This window comes from Lissotriton helveticus, chromosome 7 (assembly GCF_964261635.1).
Source record: "Lissotriton helveticus chromosome 7, aLisHel1.1, whole genome shotgun sequence".
Lineage (NCBI taxonomy): Eukaryota > Metazoa > Chordata > Amphibia > Caudata > Salamandridae > Lissotriton > Lissotriton helveticus.
In genome coordinates this window covers 631,058,060-631,064,598 of record NC_136068.1, presented here as the reverse complement: position 1 = coordinate 631,064,598, position 6,539 = coordinate 631,058,060, and the positions used below count along the sequence as shown (strand labels likewise).

At 48.6% G+C, this 6,539-nt stretch overlaps 1 pseudogene; it reads right to left on the bottom strand.

The window, feature by feature from the left end:
- Window positions 1-1,756: 1,756 nt before the first annotated feature.
- Window positions 1,757-3,739, bottom strand: LOC144771070 (28S ribosomal RNA; annotated as a pseudogene).
- Window positions 3,740-6,539: the final 2,800 nt, after the last annotated feature.

The following is a 6,539-nucleotide window of genomic DNA, read 5'->3' as shown; positions in this document are numbered from 1 at the left end:
GGGGAGAGACCGGGTCTCCGGGTCAGAGACCTCTGCCCACAGCCTCAGTCATGCCTCGTCACCCCTCCATCGATGTAAATCAGCTCAGACGACCGCCTTCAAAATCGGGCAAGGAAAACCTCCCTATCAAACTCCCACGGCCGATGTTGTTCAACTGAAACCCGGCTGGGCCAGTACTCGAGGCCCTGGCTCACAAGCTGGTGTAGGCCACAAACTTAAACTTGACGTTACTCCATCCTCCAAGCCGGTAAAAGTCTCGGGAGCACACCGTCCGACTGTACTTCGGTTCATACACACGGAGGCAGGGCGTAAACACAGGATAATGACAGGATCATCCGGCAGGAGACGGAGGTCGGCGGAGCCGGGAGCCTAAGCAGCCATCTTGTTCGCTAGCGTAGCTCCTCCCCCCGGGGTTTTCTTAGTCTTCTTTTCAATAATATGTTTGTAGAATTGAAATATATCATCAATATCGATTTGGCAGCTAGCATCTTCTGCACTGTCTGCTAATTTTCTTTTTGTTTTTCTTGAACACTGAATGGTATTCCTTATAGCTGCCCTTTACTTTTGCATATCATTTCTTATGCATTTTATTGATCCTTTCAATTGTCTTATCTTTTTTTAGTATGTTATTTGGACTGGGGCACTCTGATGCTCCTCTTGAGCAGTACTCATAGGCTCATACCAGTTTCATTTTGATGTTCATTGCGATTGACTGGGTTTGGACTTAAATCACTGGTATTTTCTGAGATATAAATCATAATTTTTTTCATCAGGGCCATAGCAGCTTCATTCTGTTGTGGATGTTTTGAATATTCTTGAAAATCTTTCTTTTATTATTTCCACTGATATTTCAGGTTCATCATTGCTTTTTTCTCTCCTCTCCCTTCTTTGCTTTGCAATTTGTTTTCTGTTTTTATTGTCAAAAGGTGCAACCATCAGCACATTTATATTCCTTTTATTTTCATATACCTTTTCCAGTTCAACAAGGAGCAGTATTTTGTCTTTTGGCCATAGTTTGGCTGGTTAGCTGCTTGCTAGAGATGCAAATCTAGCATAGTTTTGAGCTTTTGGATGTGCATGTCTTGCATGTTGCGATATTCCAATTTTTTAGCAAAATCCCTGGTCACAGAAGCAACAGGGGAATTGTAGCTCTCCTTTCTTTCTTCTACCTTTGCATTTTGCATTGTGGCATGCAATGTTGTGGAATTCAGATTTCTTGTCGCATTTAGAGCAATATGTTTTTAGGTAAAATCCTTTATGTTTATTGGATACATTTTCTAAATTCTTTCAGTAAAGTGGTATAGAGATATTTACCAGCAGGACCACTTGGAGGTAAAGGCCACTACGACTGAGAAGAAGAGAGTCATAGTTACACCAGTCGCTTACCCGTGCTTCATTCAGTTTCTTCACTTTGGCATTCAGAGCACTGGGTACAAATTACATTTTGTCAACACCCACCTTGGACCTGCACAGTACTTTGTTTTGGTTGAACATTCGGATTTCCCTGGTCCGCACTAGTTCTAAGTCAGCTCCTCAAGAACGGGCACGCAGAGAGTCAACCACCACAGCTGGGGCAATCCACAGGAATGGCCCACCTCTGACCCAGGCTCATAGCAGCCTCAGAAGGCAACACCTCAGTCATCCACAGTCCGCATCCAGTCCTGATTCGCACTCCAGCCTGACTTACCCAGGCCTTAGAGCCAATCCTTATCCTGAAGTTACTAATCTTACTTCCCCTACCTATATTATTCCAACATGCCAGATCCTGTTAACCTTGGGGACCTGCTGTGAATATGGGTATGGCCCAGTGTGAGCTTGACACCATCTCTCTCAGATTTTCAAGGGCCAGCGAGAGCTCACCAGATGCCACTGGAACTGCAATGTTTTCCAAGGCTCAGGCCCCTCTCTAGGAGTGAACCCATTCCAGGGTGCTCTGCCCTTCATAAATAATAAATAACTCTTCCCTGGGGCTCCAGTTGTCTCCTCCAAGATTGTTTGTTTTACCCCACTGGACACCACGAAGATGCCTCTCTCCACCACTCAGGGTTTAGAGATCTTCACCCGGCTCACTTTCAATCAGCCCAAGGCAACGGAAGCCATCACCCGCCCCTTCTGAACTTCACTTGGCCACCTCTTAGGACCAACTCACCCATGTACTACTGCTGTTAACATTGAATCCTTCTCCACTTCAGCCTCAAAAGTTCTCGCTTGAATATTTGGCATTACCACCAAGGTCTGCAACTGCAGTGGCTTCACCTGGGCCCACACCCGGGTTTTCATGATCACTGCAGCAGCTGTTCCACTCATCACAGCTTAGCCCCTGCTTGGCAGTGCTGGCAACGGGGGGTATGACTTCTGGGGTCTGGTGAGTGTCAGCATCATGTGCCTTAACCCACTATTATGTTCATCCCACAGCGCCAGTTCTGCTTACCTAAAGTGACACTAGTCATTAGCATTCGATGCCCAGCTCCGTGCAGCAAGCCAGGATTCTTACCCATTTAAAGTTTGAGAATAAGTTTCAATCCCATGACCTCTCCTCATTCGCTTTACCAGATAAAACCGAGATTTCCTAGCACCAACTATACTGAGGGAAACTTTGGAGGGAACCAGCTACTAGAGGGTTTGATTCATCTTTCGCCCCTACACCCAAGTCAGACAGCCAATTTGTATGTTAGGATCGCTATGGACCTCCACCAGAGTTTCCTCTGGCTTTGCACTGCCCAGGCATAGTTCACCATCTTTTAGGTCTTATCACACACACTTATGTTCTACCTCCCCGACAGATCAGCAAGAGGGGCAGGTGGTGCACCTGCTGCAAAGAAGCAGCAGGACCTCAACCGGCACACACCATCCCCCACCTTCATTGCACCATAGGCTTTCGATCGGCACACTGACTCTCGAATGTGTTAGACTCCTTGGTCTGTGTTTCAAGATTGGGTCAGGTGGGTAACCAACATCGCTGCAGACACCTGGCACCCAGAATGGGCCTCCTCACCCGGCAGCGCAACTCAGTCAGGGCACACTGTGCAAAGTCTTCCCCAGTCAATAGTCATCAGTCTGTCCCGTCTTCCTTCCCCGCATTAGCACATACCAATAGGGCTGGGCCAGTTTGTGGGAAGAGGGTGCAGAAGCAGTCAATCTCTCTCAGGCCCACAGACATGGTGAAGCTGCTGCTAGGGGGGCTGTAACACTTTCTACCAAAGCAGAGAGCCCCCTGCCCCTCCCTGAATCCTTCCCAGCTGACCCAGAACCAGTTGAAGCACATTAGCACAGAGTAAATGCGCCCTGCAGGCTGGGTATACCCAGGTGATGGCCTTACTGAGGGTATCCACCCTCCTGGGTGACTCAACTCTCAACAGTTTCATTTCTTTTTAAACTCTCTCTTCAAATTCTTTTCAACTTACCCTAACAGTACTTGTTGGCTATCGGTCTCACACCCATATTAAAGCTTAGATGGAGTTTACCACTCGCTTTGGGCTGCATTCCCAAGCAACTTGACTCGAAGAAGGCCCAGTCCTGGTGCACCTGGGGCCATTAACCGCCTAGCACCATCTATGGGGTGAGGCTCGATCAAAAGGACTTGGGCCCCCTGAGTGATACAGGGGAGTCAGCCTTCTTTCCCGCACCCACCGCTAGGTTGGGATATGGCACTGGGATCTTCCCTCTTTATTTGATGTTACTGAGGGAATCATGGTTAGTTTATTTTCCTCCACTTCGTAATATGCTTAAATTCAGTGGGTCTCTACGTCGGGTCTAAGGTCATAGTTGGATGCCAATGCATCAAAAACAAGTCAATTTGATGGGTAGCAGAAGGGGGCATCTGCACATTAGCCATCTGCCAACCACCAGGGCCGATGGAAGCCAGGGCTCAGTCCCTGCACATCCCCAGCTTAGGCAGTGATCAGTGTAATGCAATATTAGTAATTACAAACAGAGTGTTATATGGTATTTGAGAGGATTGCATCAAAGCAAGTCTCTTTTATATGAGACCTTGCTCCATCATCAGAAGCCCCAAGGCATCCCATTGGGCTGGGGGTACCTCCTTGCCCTGGTAGGAGGCACCAAGGGGAGAAGAGCCAAGCACCTTATACCATCAAAGCAACTCACCGGCTTCCGGTACATGCCTGGAAGCTCAAGTGGCTGGGGGCAGTATCTACTCCCGCTCCTCGGAGCAGTTCGCTCTGGCTTTGAGGGGCCATTGTATTGCCATCAAGAGGAGCCAGGGTTCCCTCATGACCCTGGCTCCTTCTTATTCAGGCTGCCCTGCCACCCAAGACAGACCACTCCTCAGTCACTCGAAACCTGGGAAGGCTGAGATTGGGCTTGAGAGGGTCCAAGTGGCAGGTCCTTCAGAGGGGTTTCAGCCCTGGGAAGCACTGCAATTCGGTGACCCCCAGGTGTGTGCTGAGTGAGCAAGGGGTTTCTCTTGGGAGGGCTGTCTCTCGTATCGTGCCTCTTACAGAGGGTCCCGGGCATCGCCTGTCAGTTTGGTCCTCCCAGGTGGAGGAGCCCACCACATGCCTGGTCCTCACCTAAGCACCCAGTAACCACAGACAAAATACTGGCTAAGGCACACAAGGAGAGTGCCGGGCCCTCTCTGGGACTTCTAGGGTAGCCCAGGCATCTGGCGGCCCTATCGGAACACATGGCACACAATCAGAGACCAGAACTCAAAGGAGGGCCATCTGTTTGCACTGTGTCTTATTTTGTAAAAGGAATGTGTTCGCCCTTGGATAGAACAGGAACTCTATGGCCCAGGTTCTCTAGGCCTGAGCTGGGAATAAGGCAAGGGGCTAATGGGTTTGGGGGCTAAAAGAGTTCTGACCTAGGCCCAGTGACAGCCTTTGAACCCAGTAAATTAGCTGTGGAACTGTTTAATCGTCCGTGGACGATTAAACAGTTCCACAGCTAATTTACTTGTATATTGCTCTGTAGATACTGTATGTCGAAACTTGCTGAGATTATGTAATAGTTTGCAAGCGACAATTGGCTCCAACACTCTTTGCCTGTTAAAAACTTTCTCCTTACTTGTCTATTTCTTCCACTGTTCGTTTTTTCATTTTGGGTTAGGTACAGGATTGTGCCCTATTCAAATGTGTATGTGTGACCTCCCCTAGGTCAATTGATATCTCATTGATCATAAATTAAAACTTCCTCACCCGGCTGGGTGGAGAAAATTGATTATAGTACTAATTCTGGTCTATAATTATATTGTGTATTTTACTGAACTATCCTTGGGACCTTTGTTCATTATTTCTATGCTCTCCCTGTGTGGGCACTAGGGCTGCGAGCTACCTGAGACCATTATTTGTATTTACTGTGTTTTTAAATTGTTATTGCACTTCGTTTTTACATTGTTTTAAAATCGTGCTGAAAATCTTCTGGGGGCTTCTTATTAGCTTACATTAACTGGGAATTAGTTTAGAGGCACTCTAACACCCCTTCCCACGCTACATCTCCTTTCTTTCGCCTTACCGCTTTCATTGTTTGCAGGCGGCGGCGGGCGCCATCTTGGGTCGGGCTGGGGCTGCGCTCTAGTCGCGCTGGCCTCCCGCCCTCCCAGACTATTTAGCTTCCTGTTTTCAGTCGCTCGCTGCCTTTCTATGCTCTCCCTGTGTGGGCACTAGGGCTGCGAGCTACCTGAGACCATTATTTGTATTTACTGTGTTTTTAAATTGTTATTGCACTTCGTTTTTACATTGTTTTAAAATCGTGCTGAAAATCTTCTGGGGGCTTCTTATTAGCTTACATTAACTGGGAATTAGTTTAGAGGCACTCTAACACCCCTTCCCACGCTACATCTCCTTTCTTTCGCCTTACCGCTTTCATTGTTTGCAGGCGGCGGCGGGCGCCATCTTGGGTTGGGCTGGGGCTGCGCTCTAGTCGCGCTGGCCTCCCACCCTCCTCACGGCCTATAAATGAGCACCAATTATAGACGGCGCAGCGGGCTGGCGCAGCGGGCGCGCGCCGAAGCCGCGCCAAAGCCAAGCCCGTCTGCGCCCGTCAGCGGCCGGACACGGCCCAGGGCCATGACCCCTGGCCTTTTTGTGCGCTACTCCTCGAACCAACTTAGACTGCTCAAGCCGTGCCTCCTTAGCCACCACTGTATTCCCTTACCTCCCCCAACCGATGTGAATATTAATCCCGCCCCGTGTCCTGGCTGTAATTTTCAACTACCACCCCCACTGTTACCCCATTCATTAGTTCCTGATGCCCTCACCTGTTCGCCCTTTGCCCCATTCCAGGGATGTCGAGCGGCGTTAATTAACACACGCTCTCTACCTTGTCACAGTCTAGATATTAGTGAGTTTATAATTAATCACGATCTCGACTTTCTTTTTGCTACCGAAACTTGGGGAGATGCGGGCTCAGGACCTGACTTTTGTCAGGCCACCCCGGATGGTTATAGCGTGGTGAGACATGATAGACAAATAGGAAGAGGTGGAGGACTTGCTATAATCTATAAGAATCAGTATTATACCACGCTTGACCCCATTACATCCACCTACTGTGAAGCTGCAACTTTTGCAATTAACATT